Source organism: Canis lupus, chromosome 37, assembly GCF_003254725.2.
Source record: "Canis lupus dingo isolate Sandy chromosome 37, ASM325472v2, whole genome shotgun sequence".
Taxonomy (NCBI): Eukaryota; Metazoa; Chordata; class Mammalia; order Carnivora; family Canidae; genus Canis; species Canis lupus.
Genome location: NC_064279.1, coordinates 17,779,443 through 17,805,639, shown reverse-complemented (window position 1 = coordinate 17,805,639; position 26,197 = coordinate 17,779,443). Strand labels below are relative to the sequence as shown.

The following is a 26,197-nucleotide window of genomic DNA, read 5'->3' as shown; positions in this document are numbered from 1 at the left end:
GCCACAGTGGGAACTTTGTCAGTGTGTCTTATATGGAGTTGGTGGACCTCGGTAATGAGAGGCATTAAAAGACTAAAAATAATACAGCCATAAGAAAGGAAGTTAAATAAATTAATAACAAAATAAAGGCAGGAAAATAATTTGAAGATTGAGTGTTTGATCGATTTGTTGACTGGATTACTTTAAAATTTTCAAATATTGATAAGAAGTGATAATATTTTTTAATATTTCTCTTTTGACATGTAAATAATAACAATAAGAGCTGGTGTTTGTTGGGTGCTGAGTATTTGCCTACATTATACTAAGCACTTTGCACATAAAATAGGACCTTATATGGAAGGTCCTTTTATTACTTCTATTTTATAGGTAAGAAGTTGAGACAGAGAGGTTAATTAACTCACCCAAGGACAAACTGCTAGTAAACTGAAGAACTTTCATGAACTAGACAATCTGGTATGAGATTCTCCAAGAGCCTAAAATCTTTCTGCATATTTTTGAGTTCTTTATAGCAGTAGTCCATTCTATTCAGTATTGGAAAATGATGAATTTTTGAAACAGCCAAAAGCAGAGCACTACCAAACCCAATCACCTTCTTTGCTTGGCCCAGCCTGCCTAAACACATAGACATTCAACATCCTTTCTCTGAATTAAAAAAAAAAAAAACACAAACAGAAAACTAAAGGCTATTCCAATATAGAGCATACAATCACATGCCTTTTGTTCCTCTTCATTTTTAGCCTGGCTTCCTATGAGAAAAGGACTTATAAAACCACTGGGTCTCTATAGTGTGTCTTCCTAATTCCATCCTTATCCCTTCCTTTACCACCACAGTCCTGGCAGTTAAGAAGAAAAGAACTGCTGTTTCTTGGACATCTGTACTATTTTGCTTTCCTTCCAGAGAATTAATGAGATGCTAAGCATCACCTGTTTACCAGTCTCTGTCCTCTGTCCAATTTATCATAATCTATAGTCTCACAGGGGACTGTCATTAAAAATAGCTTTAATTTGAGAGTATAAAGAGATATAGTACAAGCAGAAAAGCCTGGAAATTAAACCAAATGATATTCCTACTGTGAATCTTAACAGTGAAATTCTACAGACAACTAGGTATGCCTTTTACTTATAATAAAGTCTCAGGAAATAAAACCCTCAACAATCAGTTTGTCCACAAAGAAACTAAAAAATGCCACAACACTAACTTCTTACAGGTGACATAGATGATACTATCCCTGGGGAATATCAAAGAAGCTATATATTTGCAATATTATTGTCAATCAGAGAAAGACAATTATCATATGATCTTACTCATATGTGGAATTTAAGAAACAAGATAGAGGATCATGGGGAAGAGAAGAAAAAAATAAAACAAGATGAAATCAGAGAGGGGGATAAACCATAAGAGAGTCTTAATCATAGGAAACAAACAGGGTCGCTGGAGGGGAGATGGGTGAGGGGATGAAGTAACTGGGTGATGGTCATCAAGGAGGGCATGTGATATAATGAGCACTGGGTGTTATATAAGACTGATAAATCACTGACTTCTACTTCTGAAACTAATAATACGTTATGTTAATAAATTGAATTTAAATTAAAAAAACTAAAAAATAAATAAGTAAATAATAAAAAATCCAGAATTCTTTAAATTACAGTTCTTTCAGAACCTGCTAAAGAAAGGTAAAAACAGAAATCATACATTTATATTTCATCATTTTTCAAATGACTGCTTCATTTAAAAAAATTACAATTGATCCACAAAATAAAATGTCTTACGTGTTTCTATCTGAAATAGTAAAAGACAAAGCAACTTGGGGAAAAAGTGGACTGTGGTCCATGGTCTTTTCTTCTGTTTTATATACTCTCTTAGAAGTGTGAGACAAAGATTCACATTGTATCTGACAAAGCTGGCTTATTTTTCTCCTCCCTCGTCACACATGTCCTTAATCTCTTAACACAGAGAGATTTGGGGTGCTGCTATTTAGCATTGCTCCCAATAAGCTGTATGCTCATCAAGGACACTATGAACAAGCATGACAGTTATAGAGCTTTCTTTTGTACTAAGTACTCTCACACTAATTACTTCATTTTGTCCTGAAAGCAATGACATCCTAGTCTTGTTTTCTAAATATCATTTTTTACTAAAAGGAACCAGAATTTCTTGCAATAAAGGGGCTAGCTAGCCCAGGTCTGCAGCTGGGAAAGTACAAAGAGTTTTTAGACATCTTGTTGTGTCAGAAAGCACAGAACTGCTGAAGGATTAATGAGGCTTGTCAAAAGGACATCACTGCTGTCTCAGAGGGAGTCCCAGGGGCTAGATTTGAGTTAATTTAGGCATCAAATATAATAATGATGGCCCTAAGATTATAAGACATCGAATCAAAGAAAATCCATGAGTCTATGGAGATCGTCTAACAAGAGAGGGGGCACCAGATGGAGGAAGGGAGGAAGGAAGAAGGCAGAAAGAGAAAGAAAGGCAGGAGAAAAAGGGAATCCTAGGGAAGCAGGGGAGTGGTGAAAAAGTCTTTTTTTAGAAAAGAATGCTAGTTATGAAGAGCAAAAAGAATATTTTTTTTTCAAATTACCATCATATCCCCAATATATGAGACAAAGGTAAGAATCATGAATGCACACTAAACTACTGGGTGAAACGTCGTTAGGAAACAGATATTTCCATGGCCTCAAAGTATCGCCCACAGTTTCCTTCTTCATTACAGAGGGAGAAAGGTATTTTTATAATTAATTGCTAGGAAGTCTCAGTATCACCTATTTCCCCCTGAAATATGTACTGTAAACCCAATCATGAGGAAGCAAACAAAAAACTCATTCCACAAGTCACCTGGCCTGAAATTTCCAGAAATATTAATGTCATGAAAGGAAAAAGAAGGTGAGGGCTCTCAATTCCATTAAAGGAAACTAAAGAAACATGGCAACCTTAATTGCCTCCTTGGATTAAAAAAAAAAAAAAAAAAGGCAATAGAGGGCATTTTGGAAACAACAACAAAAACAAACAACAAAAAAAATTTTTTTTAAAGATTTTATTTATTCATGAGAGACACACAGAGAGACAAAGAGACAGAGACAGAGACAGACAGACAGACAGAGACACAGGCAGAGGGAGAAGCAGGCTCCATGCAGGGAGCCCGATGTGGGACTCAATCCCGGGTCTCCAGGATCATGCCCTGGGCTGAAGGTGGCACTAAACTGCTGAGCCACCCGGGCTGCCCAACAAGAGGAAATCTGAATATGGATGATAGAGTAATGAACAAATGTTCAGTTACTGAACAAATGTTAAATTTCTTTGGCTTTGATAATGGTATTGTGGTTATGAGAACGTCTGGTCATAACATGTTAATTAGTGAATCTACTAAAGAATACACAAATTAATTGTACTATTCTTTCAACTTTCCTGTAGCTGTAAAATTGTTCAAACTTAAAGATTGGGGAATAAAGACACTGCTTATGTTCCAAAGAGCTCACAATAGATTGGTTAAGAAGGGTATATAAAATTTGTTTTAAGAGTTCACTGTGGTAAGCTCTGCAAGTTTCTCATACCGAGCCATGAGAGTTTAGAGGAGGATGAGCTGGATTCTAACTTCAGGCTCCTGAGGCCATGTTCTAAGCTTCTCCCATTCTCCCACATTGTTCCTAGACTTTCACCTCTATGTCACTTTAACCTCTTATCTTTACCTATCTAATAATGGGAGACCTAATCTAAGCTGAAGAGTACCTGGCTTATTCTTAGTCCCCAGGCCCCTTTACATCCAAGTGGTCTCAAGATGCCAGAACAAGGAACTCATTTTACAGATGACTTTTGGTGTTTATAAACCCATTTGGAAGAAAACTAGGTGAGTCTTCCAGCAATGCTTGAGACTGGAGTTGGATAGTAACTGTACTGGACAAAAGCTTTCATACAAAATTCACTCTTGGGCATGATTATGCTCCATGACTGTGTTAAAATATGGCAGGTTAAACTGAAAGAAAATAATTATTTTCCTGCTATCCACCTTCATATTATCTGTGAAGAATTGGCCAATAGTCTTCTCTTATCAGACAAGTAACAAAAGACTTCATTTTGCCATCAGAGTGGCACTCTGAACTGAAGTTTTAGTACTCTTAATGCGGCCAACATAGTCACATTATGTGAGTGGGTTAAGAAAATCCTGCAAGTCTGTTGTTTGATCCTATTAATTGGAATTAGAAATCATAGGATTCAAGGATTGATGCCAATCTCAACAGTATTTTATTGAATGTATTTTGAATTGATAGTAAATGTGAGATTATAGATTTTTCAAAGTCCACTGGGGTTTATTTACTTGCCAACTAGGTTAATTTCTTTAAATTAAGACTTTATTTTTTTAGAGCAGTTTAGGTTTATAGAAAAAGTGAGGGGAAGATACTGAGATTTCCTATATATTCCTTGCCCCCACACATGCGTAGACAGCCTTTCCCATTATCCATATCCTCTACTAGAGCGGTACACTTGTTACAACTGATGCAACTATACTGACATATCACAATGACCCAAAGCCAATAGTTAATATTTTGGTTTACCTCTTATGTTGTACAATCTATGAATTTGGACAAATGTACAATGACATGTGTCCATCATTATGGTATTACACAGAGTATTTTCACTGCCCCCCCCAAAATCGTCTGTGCTCCACCTAGTCATCCCCTCCTCCCTCCAACTCTTTGCTCCCAGTGATCTTTTTACTGCCTCTATAGTTTTGCCCTTTCCAGAATTCATATAGTTGGAATCATACCATATACGCACAGCCTTTTTAGATTGGCTCCGTTTACTTAGTAATACGCATGTAAGTGGAAGTTTCTTCCATTTCTTTTCATGGCCTGACTGCTCATTTGTTTTTAGCACTGAATAAAAATATTCCATTGACTGGGTGTACCACAGTTCATTTATCCTTTCACCTTCTGAAGGACATCTTGGTTGCTTCCAAGTTCGAGTAATTATAAATAAAGCTTCTGTAAACATCCACATGCAAGATTTTGTGTAGACATAGGTTTTCAACTTCTTTGGGCAAATACCAAAAAGTATGATTGCTGTATTGTTTAGTAAGAGTATGTTAAATTTTGTAAGGAACCTTCAAACTGCCTTCCAAATTGGCTGTGCCATTTTGCATTTCCGTAAGCAGTGAATGAGGGTTCCTGTTGTTACACATGCTCATCAGTATTTGGTGTTTTCAGTGTTCCAGATTTGGCATTCTAATAAGTATGTAGTGGAATCTCATTGTTTTAATTTGCAGTTCTCTGATGATATACGATAGGGAACATCTTTTCAAATGCTTATTTACCTTATGTATATCTTTTTTTTGGGTAGAATGTCTGTTAAGGTCCTTGCCCATTTATCAATTGTTTTCTTTCTTATTATTGAGTTTTAAGAGTTCTTTTTCTATTTTGGATAACAGTCTTTTATCAAATGTGTCTTTTGAAAATATTTTCTCCAACTGACCTGTCTTACCATTCTCTTGACATTGTCCTTTGCAAAACAGAAGTTTTTAATTTTAATGAAATCCAAGTATTCATTATTTATCTTTCATGGTTCATGCCTTTGGAGGTGCATCTAAAAAAAATCACCACATCCAAGGTCATCAAAGTTTTCCTCTCTGTTATCTTCTAGAAGTTTTACGGTTTTGCATTTCACATTTAGGTCTGTGATAATTTTTGAGTGAATTTTTGTGAAGTGTGTAAAATCTGTGTCTAGATTTTTTTGTTGTTGTTTTTTGCAGATGATGCCCACTTGTTCCAGCACCATTTGTCAAAAAAACTATTTTTGATCCATGATATTGTCTTTGCTTCTTTGTCAAAGATTAGTGACTACATTTGACTACATTTATGTAAATCTATTTCTAGGCTCTCCATTCTGTTATATTGAGCCTTTTGTCTATTCTTTTGCCAACACCACACTGTCTTGATTACCGTAGCTTTATAGTAAGTCTTAAAATTGGGTAGTTTTCGCTTTCCAACTTTGTTCTTCTTCAATATTGTGTTGACTACTCTGGGTCTTTTGTTTCTCCACATAACTCAGAATCAGTTTGTCAATATTTACAAAATAACTTGCTGGGATTTTGATTGGGATTGCACTGAATCTATATACATCAAGCTGGGAAGAACTGACATCTTGACAATATTAAATCTTCCTATCCAAGAACTCTCCATTTATTTAGTTCTCCTTTGATATCTTTGATCAGAGATTATAGTTTTCTTCATACGGATCTCATACATATTTTGTTAGTTTTAAACCTAAGTATTTCTTTTGGGACGCCTGGGTGGCTCAGTGTTGAAGGTCTACCTTCAGCTCAGGGTGTGATTCCAATCTGGGGATCGAGTCCCACATCCAGTTCCCTGTGAGGAGTCTGCTTCTCCCTCTGCCTGTCTCTGCCTTTCTCTGTGTCTTTCATGAATAAATAAAATCTTAAAAAAATAAATAAACCTAAGTATTTCTTTTTTTGTGTGCTAATGTAAATGGTATTGTTTTTAATTTCAAGTTGCAGATGTTCATTGCTGGTATACAGGAAACCAACTGACTTGAATATATTAACCCTGTATCTTGCAACTTTGCTATAATCACTTATTAGTATAGGAGTTTTTTTGTCAATTCTTTTGGATTTTCTACATAGATGATATCATCTGCAAATAAAGACAGTTTTATTTCTACCTTCTCAGTCTGCACACCTTTATTTCCTTGTTTCAGCTTACTGCGTTATCTAGGACTTCCAGTACTATGCTGAAAGGGAGTGGTGGTAGGGGGAATTTATGCCTTTTACCTGATCTTAGTTGGAAAGCTTCAAGTTTATCACCATGAACTACAATGTTAACTGCATGTTTTTTGTAGAGAACCTCAACTACAGTCCCCAACAGTTTCCTTCTTGATCTGAATAATCTATAATTCTAATCTACACATAGAACAACTAACTGTATTTCCTTTAGGGGAACAACCAGTATTATACATATATTCTTATTGTTTTCTTTTGCATTGCCTAATAATTTAAAAAAATCAACACTAGAGGCACAATTTTTTTACATGTGGCTTATAATACATTTACTTTTAAGAATTTTTAGAAGGCAGGTTAGAACAATTATGGATTTAATATGCCAACACAGGCTGCAATCCTTATATGCTGGGTTATCTCTAGCTGAAATACTGTGTTCTATTTTGATTGTTTCTTATACTGTGTGGTTCTCTTTTTTAAGGAACCAAATTATGTTGCTGTGTATGTGCATTTGTGTGTGTGTGTGTGTGTGTGTGTGTGTGTGAGTGACAGAGAGAGAGAGAAGGAGAGAGATAGGGAGAAAGAGACAGAGAGAAAGGGGTAGAGATATATATCAGGCTGAGATCTGGCACTATTTCTGGTCCCTTTGTTTCTCTCTTAAGCAGTAGAGGGCACAATTGTTGTACTTACTATGTGCCAGACACTGTGCTCTACACTTAACAAAGCTCAGAAAATACAACTTTTCCACACTATTTAGAAATAGAGCATTTCTATGAAAACTCTCATAAGCCAAAATGTCACAAAGCAAAGAAGCTATTACTACTAATTTATATGGAAAATATTTTGAGCAGTCCTAGACCCCCAAAATAACCTCTCTTAGGCTTTTGTGATAACTTAGGATGCATCTTACTAATGAATGCACAAATGAATCTAGACACAGTTCAGATCTCTGGTGGCCTGATGCTGAGATCCTCAGTGGAGTTCCCAAGGAAGAGCTTGGCGGGGGCCACTCTAGCTGCTTGGAGTACATGCTGTCTCTATAAAGGCTTGCTGCAAAACAAACGCTAGATGCTATTTTTGCTTTTCACCTTTTTTGTAAAAGCAAAAATCCTCTTCAGGTTTCTTTTGGTTAGCAAAAACAGGCGCTGATGTGTAGGTCTTCTCATAAAAGTGAAGTGGTGTAACATGAACTTTCAAAAAGCAGAGGATAACTTGCTTACAAATTTAGGAGGCAGGTGCTATACTTATCTCCTTTTCAGAGATACTGAAATAGAAGCACATAAAATTACTCCTAAAACAATAAATAGTAGAACCACAAATCCTAAAAGAAAGAGTGCTTTAAAATAATTCTATATTTCCAATTTCTTTTCAAGTAGAAAATTGAGTTTTCCTAGAATTAGCACCAATAATAAGATACCTAGAACACAACTGCTAAACCTTGTCTGCTCACAATTGATACGTGTTACAAACTGCAGAAGTTGACAATGTGATGAGATTTTGAAATGTATTCTTGAGAGAAGGATGGGAATGGAATATTGGCATTCCCCAGTTTATGAAGAATATTAGATATTACTTGGGTTTCCCAGCTAGCCCACAGAAATCTATTTAACTCATAATGTGGTTGAATCATAGTACAAATCTGAGATGAAAGTGCTTTTGGGGAGTACTATGCCTGGAACACTCTAACAGCTTCACAAAAGTTGAATGGATGACAAAAGAAAGAAACTTGAGTTGTAAACAAAGAAATAAAACTGAGTTTCTGTTTTGACTTTTTGTACTGACAACAAATAGGCATCTTTGTTACTTAAAAAAAAGAGAGAGAACTTTTCCTGTGGTTCTCTATGCTCTCAATATCTAATTTACTTTGCCTCCAGCCCAACCATAAGTTCAAATCTCAACAAAAAAATCTTCTTCAGGTCTTTCCAACCTCTCTGAATTTCCATTATACAAAATTGCTTAGGTCTCAAACTCCATTAAAACTCTCATCCATAGCAAATTCTACCTGGAGTATTAAAAATAAATTAATAATTGAACTGAATGGATGTTTGCTAGCATCTTAGCTTTCTCAGAATACATGCATTTTTTAATATTTACTTATTGATTTTTTTAGTCACCCCTACAACCAATGTGGGGCTCAAACTCAAAATCCCGAGATCAAGAGTCACGTGTTCTCCCGACTGAATCAGCCAGGTGCTCCTATATGCAGTTTTTAAAAGAGAAATCTTTGCTTATCAGATATTTTCTATCAAATAAGCACCCATGGTTGAAATCAAGGCAATAACATAGATTCAAACAAAAACCAGACATAATAGGGCACCAGACTGGCTGTAAGTCAGTTTATTTATTTTTAAATAAAACTTTCAGGGGCAGCCGGGGTGGCTCAGCGGTTTAGCGCCGTCTTCAGCCCAGGGCGTGACCCTGGAGACCTGGGATCGAGTCCCACGTCAGGCTCCCTGCATGGAGCCTGCTTCTCCCTCTGCCTGTGTCTCTGCCTCTCTCTCTCTCTCTGTTTCTCGTGAATAAATACATAAATAAAATATTAAAAAAAAATAAAACTTTTAAAAAACATACAAAATATCATAAAATTCCGAATAATGATGATTACAATGGGTGGAGAGCACCCTCTTGCTATCTTCCTGGACAGATAAATAAAAAAAGTGTGTGTGTGTGTGTGTGTGTGTGTGTGTACAGACTGACACATTTGCAATTCAATGCCTCCATGAGATTTACCAGGAACACCCAAAGCAAACAGTCCCAATATTCAAACGTAAAATTCATCAAGCAAATATTAAATACATTTTTGGGATTACATATGTGTATATAAAATCAAACACTTATTGCCTGTTTAAATCCAGTGGTCTCAGTTTATGTGTTATTAAAATAAGTCAAAAATTTTAACCCCAGAATATGCTTTTAGACTTTCATTCTTCCTCACTGCTCCTCAGTAGCTTGGTGTGGCAACATATATATTAACTCTCAACAGTACCATGGTTCTTTTTTTTTTTTTTTAGATTTTATTTATTTATTCATGAGAGACACACACAGAGAGGAAGAGAAATAGGCAGAGGGAGAAGCAGGCTCCTCACAGGGAGCCTGGTGTGGGACTTGATCCCAGAACCCCAGGATCACGACCCAAGCCAAAGGCAGTCCTCAACCACTGAGCCACCTGGGTGCCCCAAGGGTTCCATGGTTCTATTTGTCTGAATTATGTATCCTCAAGGGCAGGGAGTGGAGAGGAGCAGGGTATGCAGAGCTAGAATGTAGGACACTTGCAGCCAGTGTAGCGGGCTTAAATTTGGAGGGGTCAATAAGAGCAGAGGACTCCTCCCAGGAGACGACCTGGCCTCCATGGGCTCTCAGTCTGAGGCAAGCCAGGGTCTAGTGGGGAGAGTTTAGGTATAAATACCCAAGAGACCAAATTTTAAATGCTTCATTAGCGACCAGAAATAGATACTGTGGGGAGAGTCAAAGAGCTAAAAGATCACGAACTGAGTCGAACTATGCATTTCTGTCCATGCCTTTGTTCTTGGTACATTCCATAGAAAAACAGGTACCCCGAGGCTATCACCTTGAACACACCCATCTGATCCCAGCTGGATCCAGTTCCTACCTGCTTGCAGGAACCAGTTATGTGCTTTTCCTCCCAACTCTGTGGTCAGGAACATCATGATGGCAGCTCCAAATCCGCCACAGGGAGGAGAGGATTTACACACTCATTCTTCTCCCTCTACCACACTACATCCACTAATTCTACAAACTGGGGCTTGTTTTCCAGCTGCTCCTGCCTTCCCTTTGGGAGCCAACTTGCCAGCACACTACTGACTCTCAAAACTTTGAGATTCTTCCTTCTTTGGACAAAGTCTTACACTTTTTTAGGCAGTGGTAACATTCTCAAATACCTCATTATGGATGAGGACAAATTAAAGTGTTAAGGGCTATTTAAAAAAATAAGAATCATAGAGGCATGAAAAAAGGAAAAATGACTTGAAATGACTTGGGCTTCAAAGGAGTAGTTCCAATTCCTGACACACTACTGTTTGGTGGCCGTCTCAATGGCAGTGATGCTCATCTGAGTGGTCACTGACACCTGGACATCATCACACTGTTTATCAAGCCGTTTCCTGAATGTTATCTCATATTTTCTTCAGGAGAAACTTGTAAAGGTGCTGGGTCCAGGAACTGTTCTCCTCCCACACATCCATTCATAAACTCAGACTTCTGGTTTCTGGAGAAAGCAACACCAGGACCTATGTTACATGATTTCCGGTCCAGGATTCTTCTCCCTCTACCACACTACATCCTAGAAATAAATGGGTATTGTTCCTGTTATTCAATGTTTTAACACTGTTTTGTGATGACTCCATGCTCTCAAATAGTGTTTGTTAGATTTTTCAAAAATCCTCCAAGTTAAAATAATTTTCATTTGAGTTAAATTTAAAAGGACTGTAAAAGCAAGCTGGTCCTACGCATAGGATTCTTAAAAGAAGAAAGAGATCATATAGAAAAAGAGCCTGATGGCAATGACACACGTTGTAAAAAAGGTTAGAATTGCTGGACTGCTTTCTTCGCTCCAAATTCTGACGTTATTAAGAGCATAAATTCAACGTTATTTAAATATATTATGTTCTTGGCACTGTGCTAAGTCTGCCTCTAGCCTTAAAGATAGAAATAAATGGAATGGGTGCAGGAAGTTGTTACAAGCAAAGGTTCCAAATGGCCTAGGAGACATTTTTGTTCGTAACAGGCTAGGGCTTGGCAACTTTACAGAAAATTGGAAACAGTAAAAAGAGCTAAGTCTGTCCATAATTAAATCTTACTTTATTCTAAATATTTTTATTTACAGAAGTTCCTATTGGTAAGTTCACAATGGAGAAAAAATAAGAATATATGCTTTTAATAAACAACACGTGTGCACCTTTTTGCCTCAGCAGAAACTTCATGTGCCATGGCTCCATAACAGAAATAATTCATTAGATCCAAAAGTGTACTTACTCACTTAGAGCCATTTAATTTTACCAGCAGCATGGTACACTAAGCAGTATATGGCTCTTGGATGAATCTTAAGTTTAAAATTGAGTTCTGCTATTTGCTAGCTGCAAAGCCTGGGGGAAATTAAGTAGCCTAGACTCAATAAATCTCAACTTCATAAGATCATCATGCGAATACATAATTTGATGTGCCCAAAGTAATAGTACATCCTACCCTCCCAATAAAGTTAGTCCCCTTTCCTTCTTAATAGGCCATACCATACCCTGGTTTCACTAGAAAGGAAATCATTTATGGCTTCCACAGAGAGGGCCTTTCAGTGCATGCAAGCAATAGATGCTTTTTCCACCAGACTGACAATCTTTAAAATTGAAATCCTCACCTAAAAAAAAATCTTAAAAAGAAATAGCGTTATATATTTCACCCACATTAACTGCGCATATGGCAAAATTATCAGAATGTGTTCTAAGAAAAAACAGGTACACCAGAGCTCTTTGGGCTCTGTGCAAGACCATGAGAAGCACATTCCAAACTAAAACACTTTTGAATAATTATGAAATTTACCTTATCAAGTGAATGGAATGGGCTTTCCAGAGTGAATAATGCAGTGTAAGAGAATGCTTCTAAAAGACAACATTTTATGAATGCCACTTTTCAAAGGAAGAAAATAAAAATTGTCAAATGAAGCTGGGAACAGCAAAATAAACACTGAGGAAGGGATGAACTATTAGGACAGCACCTCTTCTCACCCAGATGATGCTTTCTAACAGATACGCATAGACAATCTATTTTTATCTAATGTTAGGTAAGCTTCTTTATCCCGGCTCTCAGTTTCTCTACTAATAAAAAACAGGATGGACTGTATTTTTTTTTCTACCTAGCCCTTTAACTTTGCACCCAATCAAATCTTTCCTTCCTAGCCCAACAGTTAGCAGTATGGTAACTTGGAATCCTTTATAGGATGTCCTTGATGGTGTTTGAGATTAAACAGCATCGTCATCATACATCTTCTTCTGATTGTGTTTTGCTTTGAACAAAACTGAAATGAAATATGCTATCAGCAGGGATGGAGAAGAATCAAGATGACCTCCTCCATGTGACTAGGAGATCCTACCTACATTAAAACCCCTAATGCAACGTATACACAATTTAGCACTCATGTTGAGGGACCTGAGATGACTAAACTCTAAGAAGTGCTATTACTTAATTATATTCGATCAAACAAGAGTACATTATGAGAACTGTGACTAGTAGGAAGTGTTTCCAGAAATATTTTATCCATGACAAAACTAGCTCTATTCTTGGGTCTTCTGAACACTGCAACTGTTACAGCCTTTAGTTAACCGCAATAACTAATCCTGATTACTTATTAATCATCTAAAAATGGTCTCTGGCAACATTTCCTAAAGGTTGTAGCTATATCTGGTTATCTTTGGCTTGGAACTTAAGAAATACTATCCAAGAGTCTGTTTTAGAGTTATCATCAGGTTCAGACAAAATACCAAATGCAAGAATTAGAATTAGAAAAGTCAAATATTTTTGTGAAAGAAAATATTTGAAAGAAACTTCCAATTTCTTTGAATCTTTTTAATGAACTTTTCTAAGTGGACCTAATAATACATTTTTAACTTAGCATTCATGATATCTCCTATTGAAATTGAGGGTAAACATTACTTCATAAATCATGATATATTTTATTGCTATAATCATAAGCATATGGACTCCCTGCCCATTCACTTTTCCATCAAATAGATGTTATGAACAGCTTCACTGTTTTGAGTATGGTTTGATAGTCTCAGAGGAGAGGGAGACTAGGGATGTTGTTTTTAAATATGGCACTTTGTTAAGTATCTTATTCCAAAAGCAACCACACTTTAAATATTTCTAATGTAAAATACAGAGTTGACTAATTCACTGCTATAGTTTCCATGAGAATTGACAGTAATGGAATGAACAAATTGTTTGCTTTCTTTCTCTAATATCACTCAAAATCTCTTTTAAAAAAATTGGGAAGATCTATAAACAGATGATGTTGGAACTCTCTGTTATAATGAATCAGCATCATTCCCATCATTTGAAGCACAATAAAATCAAAAGTTATTAATATGCAATTAAGATCAACTTGGCTTTGTTCACCACCAGTTGTAAAGATGCATAAAACCTATGGTCCCAGAGGGTCAGAAGGAGAAGCTAAGTAAACTGGCGCTGCTTTTAAAGTGTTTAACAAGGCAGAAACTGGAACGGATGTGCCACAACCCAATATCCATTACTGCAAAGTGACTGCTAAATTTTCTTGTAAAATAGCTATCAGCTGGCCTATTCAGCATCATCCCATTAAAGCTGAAAAGAGCATCCAACTTGTGATTGTTGCCATGAAAATAGCAGGCAGTAGAAAATACAGTAGCTACCAAGAAGAAAACAATATGCTTCAAGAAGTTTTCTGACAGATTTAAATCGACATCAGTCTCTCTGAAGATCTAAGAAATGTCTCTTTAAAAAGTGTTTTTTCTAGACATCTACTATGGTGACTTATTTACCAATAAGCAATATATGTCTAATTTTCCCTTAAAGGTAATTAAAATTGACTTTCATGAATAATAACACAGTTCTAGAGAGGATTTCAATGAACACTTGATTGATTCATGGAGGGTTATGGTACAGTAGGGTAGATGTTACCAGAGTCAACTAACTTTTTTCTGCAGCCAACTGTGAGACTTCTGCTAGTCTGCTCTGGAGAAAAGACTGATTTTTTCATTGGTCAAGGACAGGTGTGCAGATACCATCCATTGTCTATCCAGTAGCAATTTTCCTTGGCCAGTGATTGGTTTGGAACAGGGAAATAACAAATAAAATGGAAAATTTTGGAGAGAGAGAGAGAGAGAGAGAGAGAGAGAGCCTTTTGTCCTAAATCAAAATACAAATCCTCAGGTTAAAAAAGCCTTTACCATTCTTTTTTCTTGCCTGGAATACAAATATAATACCTGAAGGTGTAGCAACCATTTTGTAAGCGTGAGGCAAAAAGTATGACTGAAAAGAAGTCAACATTATCAAGATACAGAAAGATGTAAAAAGATATAAGGACACGAGGTATCTCTTCCCATATTTGCCAAAATATATATATATTTAAATATATATAAAATATATATAATATCCCTATAATACATATAGGATAGGAGATAGAAGGTCTGATGAGTAGCAAAAAGAGAACAAATAAAAAATGCAAAGCCTTCCTAGACAGAATGCTATTTTAATTGTCCCTCCAAGCACTGGTTAATTGTACCTAGATACAAATACAAGATTTGTGGAACTCCTCACTTTCCCTACCAAAGCTGAATGATCTGTCTCCTTGTAGGGCTGCCTTAGAGGTTTTTATTACAATAATGTACATTTAAGCTACTCAGGAAATATTTTCCTACTGATGCTTGGATCCTGAAGTCTGACTTAGTGTGGGATGTTGAATAATTTACATGCGTGGATGAACTGAAGTAATCAGGACATTTTGTGTCCAGATAATAAACAGCAGTCAATTTATTTCTGGTGTTTTATTGAGAAAAAGTACTATATAAAGCTTCACTGTTTGAGGAAAAAAATGGGAAAAGAAGCCTTGTGTTCTTACTTCTTTCCTTTCTTCCATTTAAAGACTATTGCACAATGAATATCATTTTTAGTAAAAAGACTCACTATATTCTAGTATCAAAAATGTGAAAGAATTCTAGCCTTCAAGCACATTTACAAGTTTGTTTCCATGCAACATGAAATCACATTTATTAATAATAATAATGGAAATTATAGAAAAAATTAATCCTTATTTTAACTTCACTGTGCTAAGTGTCTTACATGGATTTCTCATTTAATCCTTATAACATTCTTAGAACCATGATGAGGTCAATGAATGGTTTTATTTTCCTCATTTCACAGAGGGAACTCAGGCACAGAGAGGTTAGTTAACATGTCCAAAGACACAAAGCAAATAAGTTGTAACAGCAGGAATTTGAACTCGGTGATGTGATTCCCGAACCTTCAATATTCATATGAAATATGGCTATTTTTATTATCATTTTTTTCTTCTTTAGAACTTTCGAGCTTTTAAAATCTGCTGGTATTTTAAGCATTGCTATAAATTAAATGTCATTATTTGAAGCTCATTTACCTTGAAAGTGGTGATGACTACAAAATTACAAGTTGTAAGGAATTTAAAAACTGAGTAGGAGGGGGACTGGGGACTTTTACATTGGTAGAGCTAACATACTGTGTTTAATTCAAATGAATGTTTCGCTGGTTTTCTTTTTTCGAGAAATGGCTTGGCGAGCAGATTGGGTGGGGAGAAGTAGAGTACCAGAACCTCCGAAATTATTGGTCAAAAAAAAAAAAACCAAAAAAAAAATTATTGGTCCAAATCCATCTATGCTCAAGGGTCCTGCTTCTGGGAAGCATCTCTTCTCACAATCCTGCCAATAGCCAGCATGAGTATTTAGAAAGAGAAGATATAATTGTACCAGTTTATAATTTCTAAAACAAAACCACAACTTAGGATATATACAATTGGGTGATTTTTCCCAGTTGGACAGATAAAGTGAGCATTTTAAATATTTTCTTTCCCAATATGTATAAAACTTCTTTGATTTCTTATATTTATTGCCTCACTATAAAGTTATAATGTGTGCTCCATGTTTGAAGCATTTTTCTAGCAACTGAACTATTTAAATTCATAATTTCATGTTTTAGTGAATCTTCCTGTTGTTACTCAAAGACAAAACCAGTGAAAAATAAAGAAGAAAGAGTTTTGGTTTCTTAATTCTTCTAAAATCTGGAATATATGGAGAATTGTTACATAACAATGTTACAAAAATGCCTTCTAATTTGGGCTAACCACATGGTTTTGGAAACCAAGCATATCATATTCTTTATCTCATTTTTAACAACGTATGTCCTTTTGAGACTCAAACAAATTTTGTCTTTCTTCACTCTAGGGGAAGGTCAACTAACTCTGAAAACCTTATAGGTGCCTAACTCATTTCATACTGCCTTATTTACTTTTCACAGCTCATCTTTTGACATATGTTAACTTACAGGTGAGACAGCTGGGGCTCAAAATGATGAAAAAATAATATAAGCAGTAAGAGACACACAACTGAAATTTAGCTTTATCTGATTCCATAGACCACACTTTTTTTCTATGACAACATTGATAATACAGAACTATATAATCATTTGACTTTTTAGATATAGTATTAAAGATACTCTCCCACATAAATAGATACACATATATCCATATGTATGTGTAAAGATACACACATACATATATATTTAGTTGTATAATGGAATATATATGTATATCAATGCATATATATCCATCTATACACAGTGTGTACCTACATGCATGCATTTAAAGGTACACACACATACACACAGGTGTGTGTGTGTGTGTGTGTGTGTGTGTATATATATATATATATATATATATATACTACAAACACCCATATACATGTGAAATGAACAGGACTAGAAGTTACAAAAAAATTGCATACCCTAAATTAAGCTTGTTAAATATCATCTACTGTTACATGTAGATTTAACTCAGTTCTATTCACTTCCTCACATTCAACTGAAAACATAACTATTCAGTTTTATTTCCACAAAAGGTTTCTGAACTTCACCTACTTTCTCTTCTTTTTAATTAGGAGGTTGAGTTATAACAAAACCAAAATATAATTATTTTGTGTTATAAATTTGTGTGCTATAAATAAGCAATAAGGTAAGTTTTGATTTTTCAAAAATCATCTTTTACAAAAGAAAAGCCATAATCGATTTAAACAGAAAACAAATTCTCTGGTTAATAGGATACTTACTAATCACGTGATTTGACTAATAATGTTACAGTACTGTCAGTTGCATTGTTTCCATAATATTGTTGTCACCAGGTCAACTGATTTTTTATTCTAAGCTCTACAGTATGAACATTTTCTAAAAAAAGCATTAAAAATATTAATTCTCTGCCTCTTGAATTTTACTTGGACTTGTTTCTGATTTAGAGACCCCAATAGTGCAGATTAGGTAACTTTATAAAAGTCAATGCCTTTCCAAAGGTGGATTTCATCTACAAGAGGATACTATAGGGAAGAATCTATTAAATCCTTAAGGCATAGACAGATGGTAAAGTGTAAATTAAGGTTCAGCACATTGCAGGAAACTCACTACTTTCAGTAATTGGTAGAGTATAAATAACCTAATTTAAATGTGTAAAAAATCCAATCACTGCCAGATCACCCCACCCACCCAAAAAAGAAAACTCTTTATCATTATCCCATAGTTGAAATCTTCTTTAAAAATTAACAGCAGTGTTCTTTAAAAAGTGGCAAAAATAGTTTGGATTCTATTTTATCTGCTACCATTTCCACTGCTCATGTTCTGATAGATATACTTTAATGAGCAGTGAAATGGCCAGAAGAATATTCCACTTTAACAAAGGCTGGTGGAATTTAGACCCTACCCATTAAAGCCCTGAAAAATCTAGTACTTGCCACAATTGTATTTTATTTTTCTAAAGATTTTATTTATTCATTTGCGAGAGAGGGAACACACATGCAAGGGGGAGGGGCAGAGGGAGAGAGAGAGAAGCAGACTCCACCTAAGTGGGAAGCCGGACTCCTGCTCGATCCCAGCAACCTGAGAACATGACCTGAGTCGAAGGCAGATGCCCAACTGACTGAGGCATCTAGGTGCCCTGCCACAATTGTATTTTAATGCACACATAAAAATATTGACAGTTTGCAATGCTGACTACATATAGAATTTAATCACATTTATTGGGTTAGTATAGATTTTTAAAAATGGATCAGGAATCTCAAGATGAGCAGTCCATGAGTGTGATCTCACTCTTCTGTTTTTACCCAGTAATGCAAGGGTTTCCTAGAAAATAATAGCTAAAATATATATTAGTATTTACTGAGTGCCAGTACTCTTTACATGGATTATCTATTTTAATTCTAAAAAAGAAAAAAAAACCCTATGATAAAGCATCCCCATTTTGTGTAAGAGGAAGTGTGGCCTCAGAGGTGAGTAATTTGCTCAAGGTTCTATTCTGCTGCACTGGTCCACATGGTGATTTGTGAAGATATAGCACATCAGTAGAAGACAGAACCAACCAGTTCCAAATGACAGACATAAAATAATAACTTAATTGTTTTAAAGCCCTTATGCTCCTATAAATAAAATCCACCTATAATCCTTCCTTCCCCAGTCAAAATGAAAAACTGTTACTCTTCCTTCCCCACTGCCATAAAGATTCTTTCCAATGCCCATTTGTTATTCTTGTTATTGTCAAGATTATCTTGATATTGCTGGGGTAGAGGGGAAAAGAAAGAGGTAAAAGAAGGATAAAAAAAGATACAAATAGAATGAAAGCTTTAGGGAGGGAAGCCTCATATATTGATGACACAATTATTATTTCAAACAACTATACAATAAAACTTGATACCACATTTTCATGCAATTCTAAGGCCAGGATTTCAATGCTCTGTTCTCTACAGAGAAATGTATCGAGAGAAAAAAAAAAAGTTATCATTCTAAACCTAAACCACCCTTGAAATCTTTAAAATACATGTGGTATCTAAAGAAACCTAAAATAATCCTAAAATATTGTAATAGATACAAAATAGCTTTAAATGCTTTCCAAATGTTATTCTACCCACCATGTTAGTTTACGGTAGCACTGATTAAATACAAAAAACAGTTGTATATTCTAAGCATATCTGTAAATACCATCCTCTATTACATCATTTATATGTAGAGCTTACTCATATCTGCCATCATATAGGACTTATCTCTTGAAATTTTATTTCATTAAAAAAGGACACATATATTATTACATTGTACCTTCATTTTTGTTACACAAATTTTTTATTTATAGATTTTGAGACTTTATTCCAAAAAATATGGCTAAAATATCAAACTAGTCTCTTCCAAATTAAATGGCTAAAATATCAAACTAGTCTCTTCCAAAATAATCCATCTAAACTAATCTGCCCTGTATTACCAATTTCTTAAGAAGAAAGAGTTAATAAAGTGCAATATATTTCAGAAGGGTAAAGTGAGGTATGTCTGGCACTGGAGTCACACAGACCTGGATAGATTCATGACTTATAAACTCTATGTTCTTAGGCAAATTATTTAATCTCTCTGGCCCCCAAATACCTTGTGGGGTGACTATAACACCTACCTTGCAGAACCTTAAAGAAGAAATGACAGCATGTATAAAAAAAAGTACAGTCTCTGCCCAGAGATGCCAATTAATAAATGGTAGTTATGATGAATAATTAAGACTTCATAACTTTTATAAAGCACATATTTCTGTTTACTATACTCTCTACCCTAATTAAGTTTCTTAAATTAACAGAAAATCTTTATTCAAAAATGCCCTAACACATTCTGAATTAAAGATCAAGTGAAGCTTTACTTTTTTCAAGATAAACTAGCATCCTCTATGCCAAACTTTAGAGCTAAAAACTAATGCATATCCAAGTTCAATTAAATAATGAGTCACTAGAAGAAATGACACAATACATTTCAGTATAATTTGAATTAATTTATACCTGGAGAGGCTCATGTATAAACTAAAAGGACAACTAGAAGCATAATGAAGAAAATAATTCTGGTTCTTTCTGTACTGAGACTATATTTAGATAAAATGGTTAAGTCAACAAAACTCTCATGGAACTTCATAAAAAAAATCATACAATTTTTTAGATAAGCATTTCAGAAACTAATCACAGGTGTATGTATATTGTGTACTATTTCTGTATGTATATTAGTTTTGTTTCCTTGTATTTCAACAGCTTTGAAGGCAATGGCATTGTCTATGTGCCTGCACTATAGCCCCCATCATTTCTGAGCATAATATTGAGAAACTAGCATTCATTCTATTAGTATTTGTTGATTAGTTTGTAATTCAGCCAAGTCCTTTTATTTTTTTATTATTATTATTTTTTAATTTATTTATGATAGTCACGCAGAGAGAGAGAGAGGCAGAGACACAGGCAGAGGGAGAAGCAGGCTCCATGCACCGGGAGCCCGACGTGGGATTCGATCCCGGGTCTCCAGGATCGCGCCCTGGGCCAAGGGCAGGCGCTAAACCGCCGCGCCACCCAGGGATCCCCAGCCAAGTCCTTTTAAAGGTCTGAAATAACCAACCTCGGGGTGATGCTAATAGACTCTGGACTCACAGTGAAGACTCTCATTGATATTCTTGAATTTTTTACCTATTTCCTTCACCTGCCTCAGATATAGCCTTCAATGTATTTTATGGGGAAACTACATTACTAATATGAGTTTAATTTCCTTTCCCTTCCGCTGCTCACAGAGGTATTAAGAAGCATTGAAATGATAATAACATCAACCATATTTGCTGTTTGGCATCTGTGCCAAATACTCTACATATGATTTTATTTCTAATCTTCAGGTAATAATAGAATAATAGATACCATACTAGTATCTGGCTCAGCAAGGTTAAGTAACTCACCCAAGGTCACAGCAGGCAGGTTCAAGTTGGTTCACCTAATTTGAGCATCATTATAGGATATTTGATCATGAACACAGATCATCTCTGTGTCTCACACGCAAACATATTGGCCAATTTTTGTTAAGGGCACTTTGACGTTTTGGATTTGTGCCTATGAATACTGTCTCCATTGGACACTTTACAAGTGGTTAATTCAATTTATGATAAAATAAATGAGATGTACTTTGAAAATAATGCTTAGAGGAGAAAGGAAAAACAACAATGGATTCATGACCTTTGTGGTGATCAACACTCGGTTGAAAGAGCTTTTAGTGGATTTCCAACCACGACTAACATTTTTGCTATTTCAAATCACTGACTCACAAGCAAACAAGTTCTTCAAATCCTCTTTGGCAAAATAATAATAATGAAGTATCTTTAATGTTTGCTACTTTCTTTGAGCCAGTTGAAATAAAACGCAATTCAATCCAAAAAAAATAAAGACAAATCAGCATGTCAGACCTGTCTTCTGTGCATATGACTTTGGATATAAACAGAATTGGTAATAAACCGGCTTGGGAGAAATGTGGTATTCATTGGAAAAGATGAATGCAAATGCCCAGTATATGCTGTATTGAAATTTCCAGTAAATTTCCATATTATGCCCCTCTGCCTCTGTAGTTAATAAAAACACTTTATGAAACTGAGATGCTGAAAAAACAAGTACTTCTTTCCCAGAACAGGTCACATTGATTTAATCAAATCTATTGTTGAATACCCTAATGCCTTTTCATTAAGAAGGAAGTTACAAAAAAAAAAAAAAAAAGAAGGAAGTTACCCTCCTCAATAAGAACAAAGTTAACCAACTCTTAAATAGATATGTGTTAGAATATATAACAAAAAATATTATTGTTGCTAGTAAGTTAATCATGAAAAAATAATCAGATCTTTCTTTAAGAATCAGGTATATTTCAATAGCTTAATTAATTTTTAACTCAAGACTACATCTGTAAGACTGGTTTTTCTAATAAATTATCAAAATGATATATTTTATGTGGGATCCTGATGTTTAAATCAGAGGACAATATCATTTTGGCAACTGATGATATTCTTAAATTTTAGTTCAATTTTATGTTCATTTGATCGCTGATCCTACAATTGTCCAGGATCATTATTACTCTGAGGGTTATCTGAAAAATTTATGGATTATTTCTGTTCTTACAGAGTGCCACGTGTAAAGACCAGAGTAAATATCTTATTTAGAATAATTGAACAATGTTTCTTTCCTTTTTAAAAATATTTTATTTATTTATTTGTGTGTCTATGTGAGAGAGAGAGCATGAACCGGGAGGAGGGTCAGAGGAAGAAGCAGAGTCTCCATTAAGCAGGGAGCCTGATGTGGGACTCAATCCTAGGACTCTGGGATCATGACCAGAGCTGAAGGCAGACGCTTAACTGACTAAGCCACCCAGGTGCCCTGAACAATGTTTCTGTAATAGATGTGAATGCACTGTTTGTAATGAATTGAGTGTAATTAATTCTGTATTCATGTCCATTCCTTCATGATTCTGCCACTCATGTGACCTAATTTAAAACACGAATCAGGGGATCCCTGGGTGGCTCAGCGGTTTAGTGCCTGCCTTCAGCCCAGGGCATGATCCTGGAGTCCTGGGATCGAGTCCCACGTCAGGCTCCCTGAATGGAGCCTGTCTCTCCCTCTGCCTGTGTCTCTGCCTCTCTCTCTCTCTCTGTGTCTCTCCTGAATAAATAAATAAAATCTTTAAAAATTAAAAAAAAAAAAACATGAATCAGGGAGCACCTGTGTGGCTCAGTGGTTGAGTGTCTGCCTTGGGCTCAGGGCCTGACCCCAGAGTCTGGGGATTGAGTCCCATGTTGCGCTTCCTACGAGGAGCCTGCTTCTCCCTCTGCCTTCTCTCTGTGTCTCTCATGAATAAATAAATAAAGTCTTAAAAAAAATAAAGACATGAATTAGAATATCTGGACTAGTCATTTAAAGTAGCTAATATCTTTTGCAGAAAAAAATTAATATTCTCCACTCTGAATACCAAAGGAAAACAATATATTGGCCTTTATGCTGAGATGCTCATTTGAATATTAAATATAGAAGCAATTTTGTGATCTTATTGTCCCTAAAGGACTCTTTTCCCTAAAGAATATCCAGAAAATTGGTCTTAATTTTAGGACTATAGACCTCACTGGTTGTCTTATTCTATGGTTCTGTGATCCTCATCATTCTTGGTGACTTGTTCTGAAAAGAAATCACTTATTATTAACATCATTTAAGTCACTGAATATCATAATCTAATTATGTTTACATTTAATAATAAATGTCAAACTTTTGAATTTAAAAATTCAATATACTTTTCTGTGTCTATAATGAGGAATAGTGCAAATTGTTATTGACAAACTCAAGGAAGACATATTTATTGATTTGCCCAAGCACACAAAAGCCACATTAATTCAGAATAGTGGTTTTGGCCCAGAATCTGTCACTAAGATGAGCTCAGAGAGTACAGGAAATATGCAGTAACTACTTTCTGTGACTGTTGGCTTGAGGAAAACTTAAAGAAAATTTTTTAAAAAGTAAAAAGGTTAAATTTTGAGGATTTGCTTTTATATAATGCATTCTTGGGTACCATCTCCATTAAAAAATTAATAAGATACGGCACTTTACAAGGTCAACATTAACTAAACACTTTCCATTCTCATGATCTGCCAGTGAAATGCATTTTCATGTTCATGTCATTGATAAAACTGATATCTAGGGCTACCAAGTAAGTCCTAAGTAAAGTGAAATATCTAATGAATTTCAGGGACACATCAAAAATTTTCCTTTTTCATGCTTAAGAAATCAAGTTTTTTAAAAAGTTTTTTTTTTTTTTTTTTTTAAAAAAGACTTATTTATTTCAGAGAGAGAGGGGGCACCTGCAAGTGGGGAGAGGGGCAGAGGGAGAGAATCTTAAGCAGACTCTGGCTACCATGAAGCCCAACTCAGGACTTGATCTTACAATCCTGAAATCATGACCCTGAGATCATGTCAGCTGTAATTAAGATTCAGATGGTTAACTGAATCACCCAGGAGTCCTTTTTTCGAGTTTTTCTTTATATCCCAATCATTTAACATCCAGTGTAATTTGCTCTTGATATCAGTCTACTGTATTTGCTATTTACTCTTGGATCACATAGGAAAAAAAAACCCTGCAAAATGCAAGCCCTCCCACTGTTGTGAGCTGCCTTCAGATTACATTCACACATATTACTAAACATATTCAATGCAAACCCTCCTTTGGTGCACCCCAATAGGTGAAAATGACACTAAAGGAGAAGACAAAAATTTCCATCCTGGTTAGGCACAAATACATGTTTCTTCTGCCCAATTCACTGCATAGATTTTTCATGGGTTTATATTTTTTAAAAATTTTTTTAAAATTTCCTTAGATTAATAAGAAACTAAGTTTGTGCTCTGAAATAGCTTCATATTCTAAAAGTTAAATATCGGGCAGCCCTGGTGGCACAGCGGTTTAGTGCCGCCTGCAGCCCGGGGTGTGATCCTGGAGACCCAGGATCGAGTCCCACGTCGGGCTTCCTGCATGGAGCCTGCTTCTCCCTCTGCCTGTGTCTCTGCCTCTCTCTTCGCTCTCTCTGAATGAATAAATAAATAAATCTTTAAAAAAATAAAAATAAAAGTTAAATATCCTTATAAAAATGGGCCTGAAGAATGAAAATTTTAAGTTAATATATCAGTAATATTCACTGTCTTAATATTGCTTCATATTTCTTCAACAGATATCAAAACGTGATTCCAGAGCTACTATAAAGGGGGAGGTCTACAATTTTGAAGGCATGAGATAATTTCCAGAGTTACTATTGTGAACTCAAATATGTTAGAATCAAAACCACCTTGTAGCTTAGCCAAAGATTTCATCTATATAGCGTCTGTTCTAGAAGCTCTGAATCCATTCTAAATAATCAGTCTGAAGAGATCATTTATAGCTAGAGCAAGAGCATTTAATGAGTTGGGAGTTGGCTGACATCTAATATTTCCCCAGTATAAGCTTATATCATCAGTATTTAAATTTTTTTACAGGAACATAATTTGATCTGTAGTATATCTCAATCTATGATTGGCCCTATAACTGCATATCAAATCACTTGGCTTTCCTGATGTCAGCCCAAACTCAAAATGCATCATCTTGATAAATCCATTAAAGTCATTGGCAAGAAATACATAGATGGCTGGAGCAATACTATGAAAATGTGACATCATTTTGCCTGTGTATATTTGTACATGTCATAAATAACTGAGGTATACTTGTAAATATCTAGTCGTTTATGGCACAGATCAGGTAACTAACAGTTTCATAATTCAGTTGTCTCAGAGGTGCCTGGGTGGCTCAGTCAGTTAATTGTCTGCCTTTTGCTCAGGTCATGATCCCAGGGTCCTGGAATGGAGCCCTATGTCAGGCTCCCTGGTCAGCAGGGAGTTTACTTCTCCCTCTCCCTTTGCAGCTCCTTCTGCTTGGGCTGCCTCTCTCTCTCTCTCAAATAAGCAAAATCTTAAAAAAAAAAACAAAAAACAAACAAACAAACATCAGCTGCCTCAATCTGAGACAGTGCTGAAATAAAAAGCAAATAATTAAAATGCCAATTTATTAGAATTTATTTTTACCTATAATCTGTCTCATTCTAATAAACTTTTGAAAAAGTTAATTTTCTGGAGGTTTTTGACAAAATTTATTCTAAATTTACAAATGTATAATAACTGGAACAAAGACAAAACGTAATCCTAGTTCAGTTACTATTATAAGAGATCAGCTTATAGAAAAAAACAATGAGGAACAGAATAAGTAAAAATCTTAAAGTATACTAGCTTCTATTTTTATTTTTTTTTTAATTTTTATTTATTTATGATAGGCACACAGTGAGAGAGAGAGAGGCAGAGACACAGGCAGAGGGAGAAGTAGGCTCC

The 26,197-nt window shown here is 35.4% G+C and overlaps 1 protein-coding gene across 18 annotated transcripts in view; it reads right to left on the bottom strand.

Annotated features, from left to right (window-relative positions):
- MAP2 (microtubule associated protein 2) overlaps positions 1-26,197 on the bottom strand; it is a 293,705-nt gene that overhangs the window by 161,919 nt on the left and 105,589 nt on the right. Inside the window, exon 3 of one of the 18 annotated variants that reach the window (XM_049106437.1) lies at positions 7,814-7,989. The exons of the other annotated variants lie outside the window; for them this stretch is intronic. The gene's annotated coding sequence lies outside the window, so the exon portion shown is untranslated. The remainder of the gene's footprint in view (positions 1-7,813; positions 7,990-26,197) is intronic. 18 annotated transcript variants of the gene reach the window in all.